General features: G+C 42.4%; 1 long non-coding RNA gene across 1 annotated transcript in view; it reads left to right on the top strand.

Annotated features, from left to right (window-relative positions):
* The first annotated feature begins 1,882 nt into the window (after positions 1-1,882).
* LOC138761121 (uncharacterized) overlaps positions 1,883-27,282 on the top strand; it is a 47,029-nt gene continuing 21,629 nt past the window's right edge. Inside the window, exons 1-2 of the long non-coding RNA XR_011356131.1 lie at positions 1,883-2,079; positions 2,643-3,095. This is a non-coding gene — a long non-coding RNA (uncharacterized lncRNA). The remainder of the gene's footprint in view (positions 2,080-2,642; positions 3,096-27,282) is intronic.

Raw genomic sequence — 27,282 nt, forward strand, 5'->3', positions numbered from 1 at the left:
ACAGTACAAGAGCTGTCAAACGCTCCTCATATAATAACCAATTTTTTTTTCCCTTGAGGGACTCTGCCTCAGTCTCAACCCTTTAATACTGAAGCTGATCTCAACCATACATTTTAGTTGTCAGTTTCTGCACAAGAACCCACTATAAGAAATGCTGCAATGCAAACAAATTGGAAGAGCTACTGCTTCTCATCTCCAGTGGCCCCACATCAAACCAAATGTCTGCTGTGGATTCTGCCCCTCACATCTGGGTTTGTTTCAGATGCTCTGGCCTTCTGCCACATCCCAACATTGTGAGGGCAAAATCTAGTGGGCAATTATCGGGAATATGGGGAGCAGAAAACAGGTATGATTTGAGTAAAATGAATCCTTGATAGTCAGCATAGATTCAGTGGGTGAAAGGGTCTGTTTTCACATTCTAACTCTCCATGACTTTAATATTATCTCTTTCATCAGAGTAGAATGAATGTTAGTTTTAATCGTGAGCTATTCTCCAATATCTTCGTGAGCAGATAAAAGAAGGATACAGAGACAAGGTGTTGGAGTGGAACCATGGAGTTTAAATTCTGTGCTTAAATCCAAATTTCAAACACTGGAGTGATCCTCCCAACTGAGATACCACATGGCTGTGTGCCAGGAGACTGCACATTATGAGATTCAATGAAGCAATAAACAAACTGAAGCCATTGTGTTTTTGTGGTGTGCTGTTAGCCAGAATCAGATACACACAAGGTAAAGACTGTACAACAGGCTTTAATCCACAAAGACTTCCACAGAGCCAGGCTGGCTGTAGCTGCAGTAACTCTGAGTGAGCTTCGGGAGGCCGGCGGAGGCTTATATGCCAGAGGGTGATTGACACCCGACCGGGTGGTGCTTGATCCCTTCAGGCTGACTGATTGACAGCCGGCCAGGTATTATCCTGTCCCCTTACATTCCTGCAGGTACAGAGGTTGCCCCCTGCAGTAGGCCAGCGGAACACTCCTGCAGGTACAGGTGTTGCCCCTGCAGTAAGCTGGTGGTGTACCACCATAGTTTCTGGACAAGTAATTTATGCAAAGTGTGGAAACACTGGAGAGAGAAAACAATGCATTCTCTAATAAATACGATTAGCATTGTGTACAAAATCATCCAAATCCACAAGAATTACCAAGCGAATGTGAACATCCTTAGTCAGGTCACTATTCCCAGCATCCTCTTGAATCCTGGTTTTGATGCCAGGTTCCCATGATCCAGACTCCAGCAGCCTGCAGTCACTGTATGTATTTCATCTGCAAGTCGACAACTGCCTGTGTGGGTCCTTCAGCCGCTGAGCTCCTCGCTGGTCTACTGCTGTGGTCACAGTCATGTAGGGTTGTCTCCTATGTTTCTCCTTCTGAAATGGGGGTGGGGTGATGTTCTCCCCATTTCTCGTGCCTGTGTCAGTACACTGCTCCCTCAGAGTCTGCTCCCCCTCACTGTATGTTGCCCAACACAGGTGCAACTACTTGGTTGTAGGATTTTTAAAAAAACACTGTCATAAGTGTTTTTTCTTCTCATGTTGCTTCTCTTAGTCATCCCAGAACCTACAAAAGCAGAACTGGAAGGGAGATATTCTTGATCTGTGGTCACTGCTTCAGCAGAAGATGCATCTCAGATAGAAGACAATAAGGATATTTTGAATTCTTGTCGAAGGAAGGTATACAACTTAATTCAACTTTGAGTGACCAATTTGTTTCAGTGTGGTCTATTTTTAAAGTAAGCCACTGCAAAAGACAGCAATAACTTGTTGTGTTGTAAGTAATTTTCCATATCAATTCCTGGTATTTTGTGACAGTTATGTCATAATTGAACAATGTAACCATGGAAATTTCAGCCCAATGTTCCAATGCTTCAGTGATAGAACATCTACTTCTGGAATCAGTAAGTCCTGAACATAGGACCCACTCCAGGAGACAAGTGGTTGGATCAAGCCCAAAATTTCAGAGCAATGAAGGGTAATTACCAATTGGTTTGAGAGGCTTTCCCTTTGGAATGATATGTTAAGATGTGACAGATGCCTCTTCTTGGGTGTACTCAGATCCCGTGGCACAAAAGTACAAGGTAACTCAACTGACTTGGCTATTATTCATCCTTCAATGAATGTCCCAGTAAAGTGTCTCAAAAAGTCAATCATTCACTTATTGCAAAGGACCTTGTGTTCAAACTGACTGCACTGAAAAATAAATGATTTGAATGTGTGGTTCCTTTGAACACCCTGAAATCAAAAATGAAAATATTTAAAATATGATGCCCTTGTTTATCAAATGATGCCAGACAATTCTGAGAAGTCTGTTGCACCAATGCTATAAAAGTATTAGATCTGGCTATCTCCAGATCAAACTTCAGCATTATGCAAATTAATAGCTAAATTTTATGTATTTATTTTAAAAATAAATATTGACAGGAAACAGTATGCAAATTGAAAATTGCCTACTTTGTGGTATCCACAAAGTTTCAGTTCATGCTGCCAAAAGTATTAGTTATTGAGCATAAATGATCCACATAAAGTTCATTATCTGTAAACTTAAAAATTTTGTCAGCCCATCAAAATGGCAGGCAAAAGCTACAGGCAAAATAACAAATTTTGACAATAAACTTGTTCATTTTTTATTGTTCCTTTTCAGAAAACATTGAAGACAGTCTGAATTATTGAAACTTTTACAACATGATAGAGAAAACATGGACAGCTGTTGGCAGCAAACCCATTGCTTAATTTACTGTGAAATTATGAACTGGCCTTTTACTGCTTACATCTATAGCAGATATCAGATTGGTGTAATTTACCTTTCATAAATGGTTATCCTTGTTCAGTGAAATCAGTGTGAAATCTTCAGCAAGAAGACAACTGTGGAAGGGCTCAGGCCTGAAACATTGGTTATGAGGTATGTGGACACCACTACTCATGAACAGAAAGCCTTGCAAAATTTAGTGAACATTACCCAGGATATGACAGGCAAAGCACACCCCATCGTTGAGAACATTTGCAGGGAACATTGCCGTCGGAGAGCAGCAGCTATCGTCAAGGATCCACACCACTAATGACATGCACGGTTTTCGCTGCTACCATCAGGAAAGAGGTAAAGATGCCACAAGATTCCCAACATAAGGTTTAGGATCAGCTGCTGTCCTCCACCATCAGACTCCTCAACAACAAACTCAATTAGGGGCTCATTTAAGGACACTTACTTTTGCACCTCATTGATTTTTTTTTCTCTCTGTATTGCACAGTTTGTTTACATTTCTTTTATTGTTTTCATGTATATGTATGTTTATGAGTACAGTTTCATTTGCACTACAATGTGATACTATGGATGAACTCTGACAATCTTCTTTCTTTTTTCTTTGGCTTGGCTTCGCGGACGAAGATTTATGGAGGGGGTAAAAAGTCCACGTCAGCTGCAGGCTCGTTTGTGGCTGACAAGTCCGATGCGGGACAGGCAGACACGATTGCAGCGGTTGCAATGGAAAATTGGTTGGTTGGGGTTGGGTGTTGGGTTTTTCCTCCTTTGCCTTTTGTCAGTGAGGTGGGCTCTGCGGTCTTCTTCAAAGGAGGTTGCTGCCCGTTAAACTGTGAGGCGCCAAGATGCACGGTTTGAGGCGTTATCAGCCCACTGGCGGTGGTCAATGTGGCAGGCACCAAGAGATTTCTTTAGGCAGTCCTTGTACCTTTTCTTTGGTGCACCTCTGTCACGGTGGCCAGTGGAGAGCTCGCCATATAACACGATCTTGGGAAGGCGATGGTCCTCCATTCTGGAGACGTGACCCATCCAGCGCAGCTGGATCTTCAGCAGCGTGGACTCGATGCTGTCGACCTCTGCCATCTCGAGTACTTCGACGTTAGGGGTGTAAGCGCTCCAATGGATGTTGAGGATGGAGCCGAGACAACGCTGGTGGAAGCGTTCTAGGAGCCGTAGGTGGTGCCGGTAGAGGACCCATGATTCGGAGCCGAACAGGAGTGTGGGTATGACAACGGCTCTGTATACGCTTATCTTTGTGAGGTTTTTCAGTTGGTTGTTTTTCCAGACTCTTTTGTGTAGTCTTCCAAAGGCGCTATTTGCCATTGTCGATCCTTGCATCTGATGAAATGGTGCAGCCGAGATAGGTAAACTGGTTGACCGTTTTGAGTTTTGTGTGCCCGATGGAGATGTGGGGGGGCTGGTAGTCATGGTGGGGAGCTGGCTGATGGAAGACCTCAGTTTTCTTCAGGCTGACTTCCAGGCCAAACATTTTGGCAGTTTCTGCAAAGCAGGACGTCAAGCGCTGAAGAGCTGGCTCTGAATGGGCAACTCTGACAATAAAAGTGAACTTTATACATCTTAGCTTTCTATGGACACTGTCGGACTTGCTGAGTTTCTCCATCAGTTTTGCATATATTCTGGCATTTCTTACGCATGTACATACAGAGTACACCTACAAACAGCTAAAATATTCACAGCAATGTCATTTTAATCACAAAACACAATTTTTCTCTGAGTTTCAATCCATTTTGAACACTGGTGCAGGCTTAAAATCTCAGAGTGAATACTTGTCAGTTACCCACTTACCTCTGCTAGTTGCAGTTGAAAGCAACTTTTCATGATCAAAGGATTTGCAAATCCTGCCTGAATTTCAGAAACAAATCTAAGCTTCACATTCCATTCTCCCTCCTCTGATGAATGAACAGATCTTAACCAATTGGTTGAAGCAACTGAACAGCTGTTTTACACAATCTGTGATGTGTATTGTGTGTGTATTTGTGTGCACCGTGGTGCAGAGAAACACTGTTTTGTCTAGTAGTATATGTATAGTAAGAAGATAATGAACAAGCTTGAACTTGGAAAAAATGGTCAGACATATTATGTCCTTGTTATTTACTGATTATTCATGGAGCTGCGTATTCTTTTGGGGCCTGCCCTTGTTTCTGCTTCACACTTGTTCTGTTGGCATCAAAGAAGTGGAATTGCATATCTGTATTTGTGTGGTCAATCTAGAGCAACCATTTTTAACGGGCCCCTTTGGGAGCCTCAGAATATTTAAGGAGAGCCACAGGCTGAAATCATAAAATATTGGTTTTTTTTTATGCAGTCTATAGGAGAGAAATTCAGAAGAAACCAACTAAACCTTCCTGCTTCCCAGGGAAAAGGACTCATAAAATTTAGGCAGAGTCCTAAGGGGGCCAGAGCCAAATAAAGTTCGAAAATTACTGATCAAGAGTGTGGGTCAAAAGTGCCACATAAAACTTGAAGCTTTCTTACATAGATGTATTTCTATCCACTTCCATTAGCCTTACCAGTATCCATGATACTGATAAATCTGTACTCCCTTTCTCACAAATGGAAGAGCAATATCTTTATTACCAGAAAGATATTAGATTGGGTGGAGCATTAGATGATAGGCAATAACAAAGGGTAGGAATAAAGGGATCCTGTTCTGGTTGGTTGCTGGTTACAAGTGGTGTTCCGCAGGGGTCGGTGTTGGGGCTGCTTTTTACAATGTACATTGATGATTTAGATTATGAATTGAATGGATTTGTGGCTAAGTTTGTAGATGACACCAAGATGGGTGGTGGAGTAGGAAGTGTTGAAGAAACTAAAAGATTGTAGAAAGACTTGGATAGCTTAGGAGAGTGGGCACAGAAATGGAAGATGAGATACAATGTTGAGATATGTACAGTTCTACAGTTTGGAAGATGAAATAAACAGGCAAATTATTATTTAGATGGGGAGAAAGTTCACAATTCTGAAGTACAATTGGACTTGGGGATCCTCATGCAGGTTAACCACCAGGTTGGATCAGCAGTAAAGAAAGTGAATGCTATGTTGGCATTCATTTCAAGAGGAATAGTGTATAGGAGTGAAAAGGTGTTAATGAGGCTCTATTGGGGCACTGGTGAAACCTCATTTGGAGTACTGTGCAGTTTTGAGTCCCTTATCTTAGAGGGGATGCAATAATGTCAGAGAGAATGCAGAGAAGATTTATCAGGATGATTCCTGCAATGCAAGGGCTAACATATGAGAAATGCTTAGCAGCCCTTGGACTGTATTCTTTGGTGTATAGAAGTATGTGAGGGGATCTCATAGAAAGGATTGGACAGAGTAGATATGAATAAGGTGTTTTCCTTGGTGGATGAATCCAGAACAAGAGGTCATAGTCTTTGAATTAGTAGGTACACATTTAAAACAGAGATGAGGAGAAATTTCTTTAGCCAGAGGGTTGTGAATTTGTGGAATTTATTGCCACATATGGCATTGGGAGGGGGGGTGTTAAAGAGGAGATTGTTAGGTATTTAATTAGTCAGGGTATGAAGAGATATGGGGAATTTGGAACTAGATGTGAGAACAGTTTAGTTCCAGGTGGAGTTGTGGAGCAGACTCAGGTGGGCCAAATGGCCTGCTTCTGTTCCTTTATCTTGTGATCTTGTCAAGTCCATTCCAAATCAATTAATCTCTGCAACAATGGTGATGTAATTGTACCAGTTCCCTTGCACTATGCTGGGTTCAGTGTCAAAGCTGCTGGTTTAGATTAGCATCCTGGCTAGCAATCCCAACTAAAAAAAAACAACAAAATATATTACATATTACGTCTAGTTAGCAAACACTTTGGTTAGGAGCCAGTTCTGGATTAAAAAAAATAGTCTTCCAACATAAATCAGTGGTGCCAAACAATGCAAAAAGCTGTGAAAGGTATCTCCTCTCAAATCATTAAATGTACCTGTCATTAACATACAAATTGATCATTGAAATATGAAGCAAACACTGTTGCATTTGTCTTAACTTGATGTTATTTGTGTTGTTGTCTTCTTTGGCTTGGCTTCGCGGACGAAGATTTATGGAGGGGGTAAAAAGTCCACGTCAGCTGCAGGCTCGTTTGTGGCTGACCAGTCCGATGCGGGACAGGCAGACACGATTGCAGCGGTTGCAAGGGAAAATTGGTTGGTTGGGGTTGGGTGTTGGGTTTTTCCTCCTTTGCCTTTTGTCAGTGAGGTGGGCTCTGCGGTCTTCTTCAAAGGAGGCTGCTGCCCGCCAAACTGTGAGGCGCCAAGATGCACGGTTTGAGGCGTTATCAGCCCACTGGCGGTGGTCAATGTGGCAGGCACCAAGAGATTTCTTTAGGCAGTCCTTGTACCTTTTCTTTGGTGCACCTCTGTCACGGTGGCCAGTGGAGAGCTCGCCATATAATACGATCTTGGGAAGGCGATGGTCCTCCATTCTGGAGACGTGACCCATCCAGCGCAGCTGGATCTTCAGCAGCGTGGACTCGATGCTGTCGACCTCTGCCATCTCGAGTACCTCGACGTTAGGGGTGTGAGCGCTCCAATGGATGTTGAGGATGGAGCGGAGACAACGCTGGTGGAAGCGTTCTAGGAGCCGTAGGTGGTGCCGGTAGAGGACCCATGATTCGGAGCCGAACAGGAGTGTTGTTGTACCACTTTATCAAATGCATTGACTAAACAAAGGCCACTTACATGGAAGCTGTCTACTCAGTGAATGGCACCTTAAAATCAACTTTGGTTTTCTTTGATGAGATTGAAGAATTCTCATTGATAAACAGAAGGCAGGCAAACTCAATTAACCAAGTAAATCCTCAATTATGTTGTGGTCTTTAGAAACAGATGTATTTAATCAAATTGAAGCATTCTTATTCTCAGAGTTATATTGTCGTGGTCGTGTACTTACCTGAGTTGGGAGCAGTGCCGGTCGCAGCAACGTGCAGGAGTAATAACACGCATGTGTGGGTGTATTAAATGTCAACATTTGGGTGATGGATCTCAGATGCAGGAGAAGAAGAGTGAGAGCATCAGGATCATCTGTATGGTGGTCAGAGGGAGTCAGAGGGGCTTGGCTGGATGGAGTTATGTGAGTTGAAGAATGCAACGTGTTTGAAGAGAGTATAGAAAATTGACTGTTTTGTGATGAAAGAAATGAGTGAGTGCATTCTTTATTTGTTTGTAAACTGGGGTAAATTAAAGCCATTACAATGCATAGCTCTAAGCGTACCTGGGTTGACAATGTACTCAAGGCCCAGGCCTAACATTGTTTCAGAGTCATGGAATGTAATGGGAGAGGTGATCGTAAAGTTCAGTGAAGCATTATCAGTTCCTGAGTGGAGATAACCAATTAATGCTCTTCCCTGCTGTTAAATTGCCACCAATAAATTATTCTCCTGCAATTATGTGTTCCATTCTCTTTTTAAAAATATTTTTATTGATTTTAATGAAGAACGTTTAAACAAAAAGGTAAAATTCAATAAGAAGATATGGAGAGATACACAAAATAAATAAAGCATTCCATATAACACGAACATACATGAATTGTAAATCATATCAATAGTTCATATTCTAAATGGTATGTAACTTTTTCAGAAAATAAAAACTCCAATAATGCAAAAAAAAGAAGAAAATAATAAAGGAGAAAAACTCAAACACCTTACCTAATCGTGTTGCCAGATGCAACATATGATGAGAATTAAAAGAAAAAAAAGTTAAAAAAAATAAAGCACTTTTTAAAGATACAAGTCAGACAATGAAGTGAAATTATAAATTAAGATATTGAGTCATAAATGACCCCCATAAATTCTGGAATCTAGTATCTGTATTATTAATTAAATAACAAATCTTTTCCATATTCAAACAGGACATGATGTCGTTCCATTTAAATAAAGCTGCATGCCTCACCAAAAGAGAAGCAAAAGATATAGCTCGACTCTGAACCAGAGATATAGAAAAATAATTCCCTACCATTGTACCGAAGAAAAATTTTGAAGTATGGAAAACTTCTCTCCAATATTTTTCTAGATTAGGTCAAGTCCAGAGCATATGAATTAATGACACTGCACCCTTCTTACACCTGTCACACCAGGGAGTCATATTGGAATCAAAAATACTTGGGAACAGAATTTAAATTTCATTATATCAGATGTGGATTGGGACACCATTCTTTAGTTGGTTTATAACTCTTTGTTATGTGCTCAACATTGTCTCTTACAATTCAAAGTGGTACATAGAGCACATTTGTCTAAGGCTAAACTGTCTTGCTTTTATTCCAATTCTCTTTTTGAAAGCTACTTCTATTGCCTCATTAAGCAGAAGATGCCATAAATAATTTGCTATTAATGTTTTCTGAGTAATTATTGACACCATTTTGAAACAGCCAAGATCACACCATATGTTGTGTCACAGTCCTCCTTAAAGATAAATAAAACCCGCATCACAAGCGATATTTTAAGCTGGAATCAACAAGCTTTGTCAACAGTTTCTAATTTTTAAGAAATGATCAATTTTGCATTGTAACTTTAGCATACAATTTGTCTCAGTGTAACACAGCTGTTTGGAAATACCAGAGATGAATCTGATTGCATATTTCTTACCTTGAACTTGAAAGAGGCTATTTAGCTCATTATGTTCACACCATCTCCCATGAGACCAATTCTATTCATCCAATGTTCCCTTCTGTATTCCCCAATACCCACAGCAATTTTCATACAAGCTTATCAACTTCCCTTAGATTTTGTTTGCAACTAACATACAGTGGTGGGTAATTTACAGCAGCCATTTACCTTAGTTCAGAAAAAGTCTCAACGAGGAATGGTTTGGTATTTATTATCACACAAGGATCCAACTGTTTGCTTCTGGACATTTGGCATTTTGGTTCCATCTGGAATAAGGTAGAATTAACTTGAAAAGTGTCTTTTTTTTGTCAGTGCCTCAAGTCTAGGGAATACTTTTTATTGCATGCTAAATTAAAAACAATGTCCTCTTTATTTTATGTTCAGCTGTTAAGGGAGGCCCAGTGAAGGAACAACTAATATAAATTATTATTATGGAGTGTGAGAATTGTAGTTTTCATTAATTCAACCCAAATATGACTTGAGAAAAGATTTTTACACTCCATGTTTCCTCAACAAGAATGGCATGTGTCAAAACTTCATAAATTACTGTGAAGGTGAACATGCACTTAATAAAAGTATAAATTAGTTATGGATTTCATCTCATGGAAGTGAAGTTAATCTAATAAATCAGGAATCATTAGATATGGAGACTTATAACTTCCTTAAGGGGGTTGGCAATTAAAAAAAAATCTGATCAGCAGAAGAGAAATTTGGTGATCAAATAAGAGTTTGAAGAACATCAGAAATATAAGAGCTGTAGGCCAATGGCCCCTCAAGTCTGTTCACTATTCAAATTGGTTGAGCTGCCCAGTTCTCTTCTCTTTTGTGCTCATTGGCTTAGTTTTCATTTACCCCAATATTTTAAAATATATATATATATATATATTGATTTCCTTTTTTAAATGCTCTCAATGGCCGTGCCTCCACAACCTTACTAGGTAGAACATTCCAGAAATTTACTGCACTCTGTGGGAAGAAGGTTCCATATACCTTGGTTTTAATTGACAGGCCCTTAATTTAAAAAAAATTCAAAGCAAATGCCCAAATGCAACAATTAACTTAAAAAACCCTGTGCATTTTTTTTTAGAGGATGGAAGGAAACCAGAGCACCCACACGATCATGGGGAGAATGTACAAACTCCTTGCAGACAGCTCTGGACGGGAACTTGGGTCACTGCACAGTGATAGTGTTGCATTAAACATCGACAAAATATTGTAATTACATACCCTGGTTTGGATTCTTCCAGGAGTGGAAACATCTCAATACATTGTCATGTCCCTCAATATCTTGTGTATGCATAAAATCTCTAATTAAATCAAATTTCTTAAACCACTCATTCTGGAAATTAGCCACAGGAATCTCTTTCAACTGCCTCCAGTACCATTACATCCTTTCCTGAATAAGGGGACCAAAATGTGCACAGTACTGTTAGGGTGGACTCAGCAGAATCCTGTGCAATTGCAACAATATATACAGTCCAGCCCTCTTGGAATCCAGCCCAATATTTCATTCGCATTGTTAAGTACAATCTGCTTGCAAATATTTTTATGATTTATCCACAAGAACACTTAGATCCCCCTGTACTTCACTTATTTGCAATCAAAATAATTGACTGCCGTGATTTGCCTTATTGAAGTGCATGACCTCATATGATCCCACATTCATTTGCCCATTTATACAATCTACATGTTGTTGCAGAGTAATATGGTCATTTTTGTGTCATTGGCAGATGTGGATAATTCAAACCCATTCCCCTCCATCAAGTCTTTGATATAAAGAGTACATAATTGAAAGGCAATTACCAATCATTTGGGCATTCTATTAGGAAGACACTTACAGCCATAGAAAGGCTGTTTATGTTTGTGTTAACCAATCTTTCATCCATATTAACTCTGAATGCCAGGACAGTGTCTTTCTGACAGTTATCAGGCTCTTAAATGAATCTCACTCTGGTAAAAGTCAAGCCCTTGAGTTGTCTTTCACAACTATACTTTTCTCTATTCTGTGCACTATGACTATGTATTTTTCCCATACTCTTCAATATTTGACACTGTTATCTTATTTTTTATTTGTTATTGCAGTGCCTCTATATGAATTGGATTGTCTGGATTGCACACAAAACAAAGTTTCTTATTTCAGTACATGTCACAATGAACCATTCATTGTGACTTATACACACCAACCTTTCATGAGGCACTTTTTCAAATACTTCTGAAAATCCAAACAAACAATTCGGCTCCAGGTTGGAACCAATGAGTTACATCTTTGTTTTTGATGTTTGTTTTTCCCAAAGAAGTGGTAAATTGGAAGAAAACAAAATGTACGGAAGGGAGTAAATACCCCCAAAAAACTTTATTCATACATTTATGTGCATGGACATTAATGTCAAGTGAATTATACTGGACAATGAAGATTTTTCTTCCTAAACACTTTTGGGTGTATTTTATAGATTTTGGGATGATAATCTCAAAAATCACCCTAACTTTATTTTCCATCATGTACTCTATTTTAGATATCACCTATTTTTGTGATATCCTGTCATATTTTAAGTTTACTTCAATCATTCAAAACCATGAAGTACAACATGTCATTGAAACTTCATTTTCTGCATTTGCACCTGGACTTCTCTGCTGCTGTAATCAGTGACGGAGACGATGAAAGGTTTCACCAGGACATTGTGACCATCAATGGAAAAGCAGTATCAGGGCAATGCGAATCTATCAATGCTGGCTGACTAATGTCGGACACTGACATGAGAGGCATCAGATGCTGATTACAAATGAAAAGCAGTGGCAAAACATTTTTAGGTCAGCCGAACTAACGCCATATGTCAGTGTCATGATCCAAATTCAACAAAAGTTAATTTAATGTGCCTCTAACTTCCTATGTGATACAAAAAATCTGAAATTATCTTTGTATTCATCTAGAACTTGTCTATCAAAATCCCTATTTTTTTTTCAGGATGAAAAACTTTTGAAAACATTTGTTGTCCTGTTTAATTCCTGAGAATGAGTTGGCTTTTGGAAAGCTGAAGGCTTTCTGGTGAAGATCCTCTCATCAAATTGTGGCAGAAGGGTTCTAAGCTTTAGATCCAGTGACGATGAAGCAGCTGCAGTATTCTTGTACATTTTTGAGGGGAACATGCAGATGGTTGTTCTCCCAGGCATATACTGCTTTTGTTCTATTGGGTGGATTTTGACCTGCCATTGGAAAACCCAATTCAATCAACTCCAGTGTATATTTCAGACGTTCAATTTCACATGTAATTCCCTAGAAAATTAACAAGTGATATGGTTAGCATAATGTCCTTACAGCACCAGCAATCAGGACTGGGACCGGGGTTCAAATCTCATGCTGTCTGTAGGGAATTTGTACGTTCTCCCTGTGTCTATGTGGGTTTACCCTGGGGGCTTCAGTTTCCTCCCACCTCTTGAAACGTAGTGGGTTGTAGGTTAATTTGGTGTAAATTGGGTAGCACAGACTTGAGGGCTGAAATGGCCCTGATACCATACTGTATGTTGAAATTAAAAATTAAGTTAAGTCTCTGCTTGTATTTAACAAGGCCAATGCAATATTCATCGATAGACCAGAGGATGTAATATTTGTGACACACAAGTATTCGGCAATAACCATTCACAACAATATTGACTGTATTTTGCATTACATCTGAATTCATATTTTAGTTTCTTGTTATTGACCACCCAAGTAAACATTTTAGCTCAGTAATTCTCAACCTTTTTCTTTCCATTCACATACCACTTTAAGTAATCCCTTTGCCATTGGTGCTCTGTGATTTGTAAGGGATTGCTTAAGGTGGTATGTGAGTGGGAAGGGAAGGTTAAGAATCACTACTCTAGATCCAATTGTTACTGAAATATTTTGCTTGAGAAAAATTGTCATTGGCCCATTTCCTTTGGAGTTATGAAACCATACACATAATAAGTCAATCAGGTACAATTTAAACAGTGGCTTCATGGTCAAGAACTCCATTGCCTCCAAACTCGAAAACCTTCCGACAGGCCACACGGACCGGATCATGTCCATGCGACTCCCCCTTCAAATCAAGTGTCGCATCACCCTCATCAGTGTCTATGCTCAACCCTCCAGGCGGAACCAGCAGAAAAGGACAAGTTCTACACTGACCCGCGCAACCTCATCCAACGCACCCCACCCACAAATCATCATAAGTAATCCCTTACTAATCACAGAGCACCTATGGCACAGGAAATACTTAGAGTGGTATATGAGTGAAAAGAAAAAGGTTGAAAACCACTAGTTTTGCTGCAAGAACAAGTCAGAGATTGGGTATCATCCAATACGTTACAGCACATTTTAAGCAGTACATCAGTGAAGGAGAGAGTGACTGCTCAGAAAAGTTGGTGGATATCATTCAAGCATCTGGAATATCACTGTATCTCGAGCAAAGCACAACCTGATAGAGGAACTCAGCAGGTTCAGCAGCCTTTGTGCAGCCATAAAGAATTGATAACATTTCAGGTCGAGACCATTGACAATATTTCCTGCTTCCATGCATGCTGCTCGACCTGTTGAGTTCTTTCAGCAGGGTGATTTTGCTCTAGATTCCAAAAACTGTGCTCTCTGGTATCTTCATGTCACTGGATCATCACTTACCCATGCAAGAGATCCGAGAGAATGCAAACCAGCCCTCATCAAGGGGTCAACAGTGGAGAGAGAAAGAAACTTCAAATTCCTGGGTATCAATAGCTCTGTAACCTATCTTGGGGCCAACATTCTGATGCAATCAAGAAGCCGGCTTGCCAACATCTATATTTTGTAGGGGTCTGAGGAGATTTGGTATGTCACCAAAGAATCTTGCAAATTTCTATAAGTGTGCCCTATAGAGCATTCTGACTGGTTGCATCACTGTCTAGTATGGAAGTGAAAATGTACAGGACAGGAACAGGCCTCAGAGGGTTGTAAACTTGGTCAGTGCCATCATGCGCATTAGTTTTAACACCATTAAGGACACCTATAAGAGGTCATGGCTCAAGAAAGCAGCTTTTATCTTCAAGGACCCTCACCACCCAGGCCATGCCCTTTTATCATCAGGAAGGAGGTACAGGAGCCTGATGATGCACACTCAACATTACAAAAACGGCTTCTACCTCTCTACCATCAGATTTCTGAATGGATAATGAACTAATGGACATTACCTCACTATTTCTCTTTTTTGAACATTTTTTTAATATAAACCTTGTATTTGTGGAATTGTAATTTGTGGTAATTTTGCATCTTGTTCTGCGCAATACTGCTGCCGCAAAACAACACATTTCATGATATATTCTTGGTAATAGACCTGATTTTGATTCTGAGAAGAACATCTCATCACATCTGTCTTGTAGATGGTCAAAAGGCTTTGGGGAATTTAGGAGGCCAGAGGAAGTAACATTTGTGACACACAGGTATACAGCAATAACCATTCTCAACCTTATTTACTGTATTTTGACATTCAATTTTCTCCTAAATTCCCTAAGTTTTTTTCACCATCTACAAGACAGATGTGATGAGATGCTCTTCTCAGAATCAGAATTAGATTCATTATCATGAACATGAAATTTGTTGTTTTGAGGCCAGTAACCTACTGGAAGGTACCCAGAGTGATGATCTAATGCCTTCTTCTATAATTTTGTATATATTGCTTATATAAATTTATCAGTCACATCTAAATAACCGCATCTCCAATGGCACAACACTCCCTTCAGCAACTGGAGTGTTTTCCATTCTTTTACAAGTTCCGAACATTAAAGACAAACCATAATTAACCCTGCACCAAATGGTTTGCTGGGCCATCTTGCATGCAGCTCTGCAATTAACTATATTAATGAAGATAGAAGCACAACAACGTGAACAATGCACAGAAGTTGATGTTATCAATCAGCCTTATATTAGATTTCTTAATGATCAAAAAGTGAAGGACAACTCTTATTTTTTTTAAATTTCCTCTTATTCTCTTGTTGTAAATCTTAATCCACAACTGAGGAATCACAAAAAGCTTAGGCATTTTATCACTAGAATTATCACAGATACCATCACAAGGTCAAATTCAAGGACTCACCATTTCTAAAGGTTATTGCCAGTTTTAGTCGTTTAAGCCATTTGACGCAATTCTGTGACAAAATAAAAGCACATATTTTCTCTAACGACTTTTTAGGCTGTTTAGAATTTTTAATAAAAAGTTGGATTTGCCAAACTGGTAGAAATAAAACAAACTGATCGATGGTCACCATTTCTAAACTGATGTAGCACTGCTAAATACATAATTAAAGAATGATTACAGGGTGCTATATTCAAAGCAAGAACGTAGCTTCGGAGCACTGAATAAAATTTGCCATGGACAATTAATCAACGTTGACAGTTATTGCACAAATACATTTTTTTTCTCTTGTGAAAAATGAATTCCTTATCATGCTTGTTTGATACAAACTAGAAAGTAAATTAGGATTTACTTGCTATCATTTTGATGCATCTCTGGGTTGAGTGTAGAATTAACACTGTCCTTACAAACATCAGCTCAGTGGTCACAATTTCCATTCTGAGCCAGAATGTTAGAGCTTCAAGATTCATTGAAGTAGGTTTTGCTTTGCTCTAAGTGTTAACCTGTGGTTCTCAACTTTTTCTTTCCACTCACATACTGGTGCACCATCAATCACTCAGGAGACTATTTTGGAGAAACACTATGCTTTAATTCACTTGAGAACATAGCATATCTCTACAGTTTGGTTGTCCTGCATGAAATTGCAGGGGGCTGTGGAATAGTCACTTTTATCCAGGAGGCTGTGGGGAGGGGTCACAAGTATAACCAGCCAATAGGCATTCTTGAGCACATAATTATACATTACAGTGGTTTACCACATTCACCCCTTGTTTTTTTTTAAAAAGAGTCCTGCGGGGTGAATTGGAACTTACAAAGTTACACATTTACAATTTAAAAGTCTTAAGTTCAGCCTATCAGGTGGTTAGGTCACTCGGTGTGACCATCGTAGAACCGGTTGTTGCTGCAATGCAGCAGTGGAGTCCTGGACAGTCTCAGATGCCTGCTCATATTGATCAGTATTGTGCTGGTGGGTGGGCCCTATGCCAGGTGTACCCTCCCTCGGGGTGGAGGTAGGACATCAGAGGTTGGGTTCATCATGTGCATTCAACAGTGAGGAGAGTGTGTGGTGATTAGCAGCAGTCTCCAGGGTCCGTGAAGGAGCCAAATCCCTGATGGAAATGGTGTCCTGGTGTCCGTTAGGATTTTCCCCATAGGCATATTAGGGGTTGGCATGGAGCAGGTAGACCCTTTTGACAAATGGGTCAGTCTTATGATTCATCACATGCCTCCGGAGCAGGATGGGCCCTGGGGATGTCAACCATGCTGGTAGTGTGGTCCCTGTTGCAGATTTCCTGGGAAAGGAAAGCATACATTCATGTGGTATAGCATTAATAGTGGTGCACAGCAGGGACCTGGTAGAGTGGAGGGTCTCAGGGAGAAACTCCTGCCAGTGGGAGACTGGGAGGGCTTTGGACAGCAAGGCCAGGAGGACTGCCTTCCAGATCGTAGCATTCTGCCCATTACCCAAGGAATTATAACTAGTGGTCCTATTCATGGCAATGCCTCTGGCCATCAGGTATTGGCACAATTCATCACTCATAATGAAAGGCACAGGGGTCCTTTAAAATCAACACTGGGTCAATCAAGGGGGCGTGGCTTTAATAAGCATGCCCTGTCTGTGCAGTAGAAGTGTGGCTTGCACTCAACACAGACCTGGCAGTTCTTTGTCATGGTCCTGATCTTGTTAGAGTACAGCAGGTTGCGAGCTTTGACAAAGTGGAAAAACCTGGTGATTCCGGGTGACAGAGATGATTATGGGGGTTTTGCAGTTAGCCAATCTGGGTGCTGGCACAAGTCCCATGGGACAGGGCATCTGTGGCTCATTGAGTTTCCCCAGCCGGTACAGGATGTCATAATTATAGATGGATAATTCTATTCTCCACTGCAATATTTTACCATTTTTGATTATGCCCCGCTGCTGATTGTTGAACATGAACGTGACAGCACATTGATCGGTCAGCAAAGTGACTCTCTTACTGGCCAGGAAATGGCTCCAGTGCCGCACTGCCTCAACAGTTGGTTGTGCCTCTTTTTCGACTGAGGAGTGTCGAATCTTGAAGCCTTGCAGGGTGCATGAAAAAAATACAATGGGCCTGCCAGCCTGATTAAGGGTGGCTGCCAGGGCCAACTGAAAAGGGGTCCACAGCATACATTGTGGCCTTGGCGATATCGGACTGGATGCAGTTGAAGGCTGCACAAGCCTCCTCCGCCAGAGGGAAGGACGTAGATTTGATAAGAGGATGGCCCTTGTCTGCATAATTAGGGACTAATTGAGGACCCACTGAGCATAATAGGAGAGAAACCCAAGGCATCCCTTCAGGGCCTTGAGGCTGCATGCAGTCTGGGACTGGGCCATTGACATCATTCTCCACGACACAACCAAGGATATCCAGGCAAGTTGTACTGAATACACACTTGGCCTTATTGTAGGTCAGATTAAGGAGCTTGGCTGTCTCAAGAAATCTCGAGAGATTGGCATCATGGTCTTGTAAGTCGTGGCCACGGATGGTGACATTATCGAGATACGAAAATGTGGCTCGCAACTCATACTGGTCCATCTCCCACTGGAAGACTGAGACACCATTCACGATACCAAAAGGGACCCACAAGAAGTGGTAGAGGCAGCTATCCGCTTCGAACGTCGTATACTGGTGGTCATCTGAATGGATGGTATGCCGACCCAAAAGTGGGCAAAATTGGTTGACCATGTCAGCGATTCATGGAAGGGGGTATTCATCCAATTGCATTGGACTGAATGCGGCTCCAATGTATCTATTGATGGTCTGACTGTAGACGATGACCATTCTATTCTTTTCCCCATTCTGCACTACCACTACCTGCACTCTCCAAAGGCTGTTACTGGCTTCAATAACCCCTTCCTTCAGTAAGTGCTGTACCTCTTCCCAGATGAAGGACCTGTCCCTGGTGCTGTATCATCTGCTTTTAGTGGCGACAGGTTTGCAGTTGAAGGTGAGCTTACCAAATAGCTACAGAGGGGGCATTTCAAGTGTGGAGGGCCCACGTCAGGAATGGTAAGTGATTTGGTTGGTGGACATGTACGTCAGAGGGTGGAGTATTGAATCTGCTGGTTAAGAATGGTGAGGAGTGGATGGGGCCCATCAAACACCATCATCACACTTTTAAGGTGACATTGAAAATCAAGCCCCAACAGTACAACAGCACAGACATGTAACATTACCAAAAGTTGGCTGTATACGACTTGAATGCCAAGAAGACTTTCTGGTTCACCAGCAGTACTGTGAGGGAGAGGCACCACACTGTGTCTGAGTGTATAAAACTCTCCATGCTCCCTCTGTTGAACAAGCAACTCATCATGTGGCTGTTTACCTTGATGTCCATCATCAATCTGTTGAGTTGGTGCAGACTATCCTGGTTGAGGGTGATGGAGGCTAGAGTCAGGTGGTCTCACCTCGCTTCAGTAGAATATGATGGTATCCAGGATGGTGGCCCCAAGCGTCAACATGTGGTATTTCCCGAACCATAAGGTGGTATCCAAGATGGTGGCCCCCATGGATCGCACATGGCACTGCTTGCCCCAGGTGATGGCAGTGTTGTGGAAGATAGTCCCCATGATCTGCACATAGCGCTGTAAGGAAAGGGTCTGGACTTGCACACTTTGGCGCCATGGCCCTTCTTTCCAAAGATGGAGCAGATTGAATCCTTCACTGAGCAGCGTTTCCTCTGATGCTTGCCCAGGCTGCAGAAGTAGCACTTTGGGAGTTCCCGGAATACCACAGCTGTGGTTGGGTCATTACCAGGCTGGCCAAGAGCATTGGGACGCTTTCACGGAGCACTGTTGCTGTAGTCTGTTTGTTAGTGGAGCAGGGTGGTGGTGGTTCATCCAAGAATGGCTGTGACCGGAATGACCATGAGGTGTTTGCGTTGTTGGTCGAGTAGGCCTCTGTGTTCTGGAGAGCCACCTCCAGTGAACCTATGAGCACAACTGCTCTCCACAGACTGAGTTCCTCTTTCTTCAAAAGTCTCTAGCCACTTTCAGTTGGCCAGAATACCCGAATGTAAAGCCACCTAAAATACTCGAATGTGACTGTTGGGAGGCCACCAGAATGGAGAAAACCTGACCCCGAGGAGCACTTACTCAACCCACCTCGGGGAGGTATATTCTCCGCTTCTGAGTGCTCCCCCAGGCACCTAAAAACAGCAAGGCAAAGTGACTAGTAGTTTTCAGGCATGGGATATCAGGGCTGAAGCGGCTGGTGTGGGACTACAGGGCTGGAGTGGCTAGCGCAGGACATCAGGGCTGGGGTGGCTGCTCCTGCCCCGTAGTCCTGCGAGGGCTGCTCCAGCCCTGACGTCCCACCCTGACCGCTCCAGCCACGTAGTCCCACACCGGCCGCCCAGCCCTGTAGTCCTGCACTGGCCATCCAATCCTGTAGTGTCACGCTGGCTGCTCCAGCCCAGTAGTCCCACGCCAGGGGGCTGTCAGGCATCGAGCAGAGGGTTATCGGCAGTGAGGAGGGGAGCTGTCAGATGGCTGCCCCTGCCCTGACTCAGGAGCCGGTGTTTGCTCCACAGCACCTCTCCCCGCTGCGGACCTTTCAGTTGGCAAAACCCCACCTTCAGTGCAGCCACTTAAACGTCCCTTCACGAACACCCACAGCAGCTCTGGAGCTGCATTCTCCCACTGATTCCACCTGAAAGCGGCTTCTGTCATATGTAATTAGACCTGTGTAATGAGACTGATTGCACTCAGAGACAAATACGAAGTACAAACACACTTTTAATAGATTACAGTCAATGGCCGGAGGACACAGAGGTCCTCAGGTGAATCTGAGGTAAGGCAGGAAAAGCAAGGTAGGTGATGGTAGAGCCAAGGGAGGGGCCAGCCATCAGGACAATACACAGCGAATTCCAGTTCACTGCATTCACCTCTTCCTTGAAAATTAAGCCTGTGGGTGAAAAACAGGGAACACACATTCAAAGAAATAACTAATAATTTACAAATATTTCCAAGTTAAGTCTGTCAAGGGGTTTGGTAATTCTGGTAGAACACCTCAGTACTGGAGGACTTTGGGCTTCCTGAACTTCTTGGACTCCCTTTGGTTCAGAGATAATGGGTATCGAGGGCTCTGGCTCTGGTTGCGGTGTAGATTGGTCCACTTTCCGAGCAGTGTCGTCCAGAACCCTGGGTGGGGTTCTCGGTATTTCCCTGCTCATTTGAGGCATCGGATCCTCATTTCCGGCATGTGCCAGGTATCTGATTGAAATGGTGTCCTTTATGCCATCAGAGTATAACACTTAGGCATACATTGGGTTGGCCTGCAGCAGGTGCACTCTCTCACGCGGGGAGTCTATCTTGCTCCTCCTCACGTGCTTTCTCAGTAGGTCTGGCCCTGGTGCCATTAGCCAAGCCGGAAAAGTAGTCCAGGATGTGTTTTTTTTCTGGAATGTGAACATAAGCTTGTGAAGAGTTGCATTGGACAATGGGTAGGACTTCTTGCCAGCACAAGTCTGGAAGGCCTTTGGACTGGAAAGCCAATTTCACGGCCGTCCATACAGTTACATTTTCTTTTTCAACTTCTCCATACCCTTGGGGATTGTAGCTAGTCGTCCTGCTTGAGGAAATGCCTCTTACGAGCAGGTACTGGCGTAGCTCTTCACTCATAAATGATAAGCCCCGGTCACTATGAATTTAGCTGGAATATACGAATAGGGTGAAAATAGAGTGCAAGGCCCTAACGACCATGGTGGTGATAATTTCTGGGCAGGAGATGGCAAATGGAAAATGTGGATACTCGTCAATAATGTTGAGAAAGTACAAGTTTTTGCTAGTGGAAGGGAGGGGACCCTTGAAATCGACACTGAGTTGTTCGAAGGGGCAGGTTTCCTTTATCAGGTGTGCTTTATCAGGGCGGTAGAAGTGCAGTTTACACTTCATTCAGACCTGACAAAACCTCATCATTTCCATGATATCCTCAATGATGTAGGACAGGTTGCATGCCTTGAAAAAATGAGCCATACCAGTGATGCCCGGGTGGGCAACTGGCTGGTGGGTGCAGAGGCATCTTGATAGGGCATCTGGAGGTTAATTGAGAGTATTTGGCCTGTATGCTATGTCATAATTATAGATGGAGAGTTTGATCCTTCAACTGGCAATTTTATCATTCTTTATTTTGCCCCTTTTTGCAAAATCAAACATGAATGCCACCAATCGCTGGTTGGGGAGCAGTGTAAATTTTCTGCCAGCTAGGTAATGCCTCTAGTGCCTGATGGCCTCTACAATGGCTTGAGCCTCTTTCTCCACAGATGGGTTCTGAAGCTCGTGGCCTTGTAGGTGCGGGAGAAATAAGAAACCAGCCTGCCCATCTGCTTCAGCCAACAATGGGAAAGAGGTGGACTTTAAGAGGGGGTGGACTTTATCCACATAGTGAGGGACCCACTGGGCATAGTAAAAGAAAAGAAGCCCAGGCACCTCCTTAAGGACTTCATGGTCTTCGGGATTAGGAGGTCTTACAAGGGGTGCATTCAATCAGGGTCAGGGCCAATGATGCCATTCTCCACCTCATAGCCCAGAATTTCCAGATGCTGAGAGCAGAACATGCTGGAGTTGTATGTGAGATTCAGGGCCTTGGCCGTGTGGAGAAACTTTTGGAGATTGGCGTCGTGTTCTTCCAGAGAGTGGTAACAAATTGTTGAGTTAAGCAAAGATAACCTTCAACCTGTATCATTGACCATTTTGTCCATCTCTCTCTGGAAGACTGAGATCCCATTAGTGATACCAAAAGGGACCCTCTAGAACTGATAAAGCCATCCATGTGCCTCAGATGTTGTGTAGGGATGGTCCTCAGATTGGATCGGTAACTGACGGTATGCAGCTTTCAGGTGGAATCTCGAATAGACCCAATACTGCCCAATTTTGTTTACTATGTCCGAAATTCGAGGTGGGGTTAAGCGAACAGGGATGTGAAATGATTAATTGTTTGGCTGTAGTTAATCACTGGTCTAGACTTTTCTTCCCCTTTCACGACTACCACCTGGGCTCTCCATGGACTGTGGCTCAATGATATTTCCTTTAAGCAGCCACTGCATCTCGTCTCTAATGAGTTCCCAATCCCCTGCACTGTATCGTCTGCTCTTTGTGACTATTGGTTTGCAATTGGGAGTCGGGTTCAAAATCAATGGGGGGGATCAATATTTAGGGTGGAGGGACCACATGTGGAGTCCGACTTTGGGACCCTCCGTTCCATACTGTGATTGGAGGAAGTGGGTCTGAGTACTCCATGGTCACACTTTTAAGGAAGTCCAGGCTCAGCAACACAGTGGCACACAAATCCTTCAGTACATACAATCAGAACTTACAAAATTCTCCCTTTTTACAGTTTGATGTACTATACAATACCCCTGGATTATCACAGAGTGTAAGTGCGATGCTAGGAAAATACGATAGACCATCAGGTACACTTTTAAGTTGTACTGCAAAGCCATCACAGATTTTATAAAGCTCCAAGTGGAGTCAGTGTCTTCCAAGCAATCAGTCAAATGTCCGTTTACCTGCACCTCCATCGTCGAGTTATTCATTTGGTGAAGTTTTGCCTGATCCAGGGCAACCATTGCCAGTACTCTGGAAACCTCAATACTCCCCATGCTGATGTTGACTCTCTTCTCTTGGCCCACAGGCAGACAAGATGGCATCAACCAGAGGTGCAGCAAGAGGACTAGGTGGTGTCAACCATGAGGTGTGGCAAGATGGCTGCCATTGCTTACCTTGATGCTTTACTTCCAGCAGCGTGTCTCAGCATGAGGCACAGCAAGATGCTGGTGGTGAGCAACATGGAGAGGCTGATTTTGACATGGGTCGAATGTCGATTCGGGGGTCACATGCATGGTTGTCCTCCCCTTAGCAAGTGCCCTCGCTTACCACATCCTGAGGACACAGAGTCCTTCACAGGGCATCGGGCACAGGGTTGCTGTGCCTGTCCACAGAAGTGCCTGTCCCTGGTCATGCGTGGCCACAGCAGTCGCTGATGGAACTCTGAAATGGTGTCGCTTTTACCCGTGAGGTCATCAGCTCCTAGTTGGGCCTGTTCAAGTGTTTTTGCCAGCTCCAGGGTGCTGGCCAAGTCTTTCTTCCCCAACCATACCAGTTGCTGCCTCATTTACCTCAACCTTACTCCTTCCTCTCTTGCCTGGGCCGTGACTGCTTTGTAGTGGCCTTTTCTAGTCAGGACCAACAGTTCAAGGGCATAATTGTCCAGCAACTCTCCCGAAAATTCCCAACGTCGAGAGACCCCGTGCCTTGCCATCACGTATTCTGAGACCTCATATAGTGGGCCTTCAAGCCTTCTATGGCAGACTCATAAGTTGCACAGACCCTGATGACAGCTAATCATTTGGGGCTGACTCAAAATCCAGATCTGGAAGTTTTGCCTGAAGTTAAGACTGGAAGCATTTTACCCAATAGGCAAATTCCTCTGGGGCCTTTGAGGACAGAGGGTTGATCTGGAACATGCCTGGCTTCAAAAGGGCTTCCATCCTGCTTCAAAGTTAAGCTACTAAAATTGTAATGCATCTGATTGCTCTCAGAGACAAGTGAGGAGTACAAACATGCTTTTAATATATTTCAATCAATGGCCAGCAGATATAAGAGTCCTCAGATGAATCTGAGGTAAGGCGGGAAAACCAGGGTTTATATAGAGGTAGGTGAGGGTGGAGCCAAGGGAGGAGCCAGCCAGCTAAACAATACACAGACAATGAATTCCAGTTCACTGCAAATTGATCCCCGCAACGCAGGCATCCCGGATCAGGTCCTCTATATACTCTGTGATGAACACGGGTTTGGATTCATAGGCCCTGCCCAGTGCTCGCAGAGCACAAAGATATTCAGTGTTTGACCCTCCGGGTTGTTGTTTTCAAGTCACTAGAAGGTGTCTAGCATAGACAACAATGATTTTACATAGGTGTTTCCCTTTCAGGGTATCCTTGGCTTCCTGCACATTGTAGCATCCCTGAATGTGGACACCTGGGAGTCCAGTACTTGCAGTTTATCAGTCTCTGTTCACACAATCGTAGAGCAAGGCTGCAGGAATGCTTCAAAACAACGCAGCCAGAGTTCAAACCTGGTGGATTCCTCAAGCAATTGAGGATCGATCTCCAACTTTTCTGGTTTGAAGATCTGCTCCATTGTAGAAAAAAAACTTCAAGTGAATTAAATTGATGCACCATCAATCATTCAGGAGGCAATTGTGGAGAAACTAATAGGCTTTAATTTACTTCAGAACATAGCATATCCCTACAGTTTGGTTGTCCTGCACTGAGTTGCAGGGGAACTTTATACAGGAACCTGTGGGGAGGGGCCACAGGTGCAACTAGCCAATAGGTGTGCCTGACCAGATAATTATCATTATAGTGGTTTACCACACACGGCACCTTAAGTAATCCCTTTCTAACCACAGAGCCCCGATGGCATTGTTAGTAAGGGATTATTTAAAGTGACATGAGTGGAAAGAAAAGATTGAGAAACACTGGCATAAAAGATCTGATGTAAGTTTTACAAACATCTGAAGGTTTGTTTTTCCCCATAGTGTTTTCAAGTCAACGATATTACCAAAAAAATTACAGTTTACGCATTTTAATCAGTACCAGAAATAGCAGTGACATAGTTGGTAGAACTGCTGCCTCGTTATGCCAGTGACACAGGTTCAGTTTTAATCTCATCTTCTGCCTGTGTGGAGTTCATACATTCTCCCTGTCACTATGCGAGTTTCCCATAGGGTACTCTGATTGCCTTAAACACCCCAAAGATTTGCTGATTTGAAGACACGGTGACCATTGGAAATTGATGTAAGTACACAAAGAGCAAGGAGAACCTGGGAGGAATGAATGGGAATTTGGGAGAATCGGGTTAAAACTTAGAAGAATAGTGGGATTTGCCTGTGAGCCAGTATAGACTCAATGTTTTCATTCAGTAACTGTGAATAAGTATTCAACTTGTCAGGATGTGACAGATGTGTTGGCAATGGAATTGGGGGTGGGAGGAAGAAGGGAAAAAATGTGGCTGATGTATGGCCACAGTGATGGCTGTGTCTTTTACTGTATCTGGTGGCAGCCAGTCCCAGCTGGTTCCCAACACAAGATGAGGTTGAATAACTTTCAAAACAAGCCTCATACCTTTCTAGAAGGGGCATTTCTCCATGCAGAGTGTAATTGTGCAGAAGTAGCACCCAGATATTGGTCATATGGCTTTTAGATATCAGTACAAATGCGGCCACCCATTTTATATACATGGTGGACCCAAAGACAAAACTGTGAACTTTGAGATGCATATTAAATGGAACATTACATTTATTTACATCTCTTCCTTGTCCATACATTACATTGTTCAGAAAACTGTTTTGTTACAGAAATTCTTCAAAGCAGATTTCTTAATTCTTCAGGGCAGTTGGAAGTTTTTGGAGCAAAAGGGCTTTAAGGCAACAACTAATAGTCAAAATAAAAACATTAGAACATAAGAGCTGGGATGAATTTATCACTTGAATTTCAGATGAAAGTTGGGAAGAGGGGAAAGCAATTTGGAAGATAAATTTCACCTTGGTTGATGTTCATGCTTACAGAAACAGCTTGTTTGCTCCAGTGCATCTATGCTGACCTTCAGCTATTTTATGTTCATCTTGACCTTATCCTTGACTGAATTCTACTTGCATTCCCTTAAACTTTTCTCAGATTCTACCATTCATCTGCTTGCTTTGCATCATTCAATTAACCTCCCAACCTGCAAGTCTTTGGGTGCCCCTGCATCACCTTAAACTGTCATGGCATTTGAACCTTGCTCGGTTTTCCACAAATATGTAAACCCCTCTATAATCTTGAAAGCATCAAATGAACTCAATGAAATTACCTTAAAGATTAAGCTTTACCAGGATGATTTGCATGAAAGTCATTCATTATCGTCCTCTTGAATAAAATGAATTTTCCATCAGCCAATGTCTTGAAAAGCACCTAGGAGAGTGTACAACAACAGCTGTTTTCTCCTTCTCTGCTTCCAGGGGACTAGTTTTCCTCTTATCTGTCCATGCCTGCTAAGCATTGCTGCCAGAACTGGGAAATCATCATTTGGGAAAACATGGGTTCTTTGTGATGTCATGTATGTACTCTGACAATAAACATGAAATCTGAAATCTGAAAGCAAATGCTCCAAGGCCACCATTCTTCAGCTGACAGCATTGTACCATGTGTGGATATCCGAACTCAAGATGTGCTACTGGGCCATACTATTTTGATTGGAAGCAGACTATTACCCAATTATCTTGAGCACAGCAAAACAAACCTTCAGTTGGGAAACTTCCCAATGGACAACTTAGCTTCTTTGGCTGGAAATAAATCAATAGCTGTCATCTTTGCTGTACTTTTTGTTTAACTTCAGGAGACATTTGTGCTCATTCACCTCCCAATTTACTGATTCATCTTTTGTAGACTCGGGATAGACATTATCACTACTGTTCTGTCATATACAAGCAATTGGCATCCTTTTATTCAACTTGTTTTATAAATTCCCTGTTCAAGTAAAAACTTTTATTTTGCATAATCAGAAGCTATGTGGCATTCAAATAGTTCACTCACACAACATCTGCCAGTTTAACAAAATATATAATGCTATTCAAAACTTTGGTAAGCCCCAAAATGATTTAAATTCAATAAAGTAATTGAAGAATATTCACCAAAGTAAATCAGGTGAGGAGTGAAAACTGGATTTAAAAAAAAGATCCTTTCTACTTTTTGCTCTTCAGTTCCCTTCAATTTTTCATTA

This window comes from Narcine bancroftii, chromosome 1 (genome assembly GCF_036971445.1).
Source record: "Narcine bancroftii isolate sNarBan1 chromosome 1, sNarBan1.hap1, whole genome shotgun sequence".
Classification (NCBI taxonomy): domain Eukaryota; kingdom Metazoa; phylum Chordata; class Chondrichthyes; order Torpediniformes; family Narcinidae; genus Narcine; species Narcine bancroftii.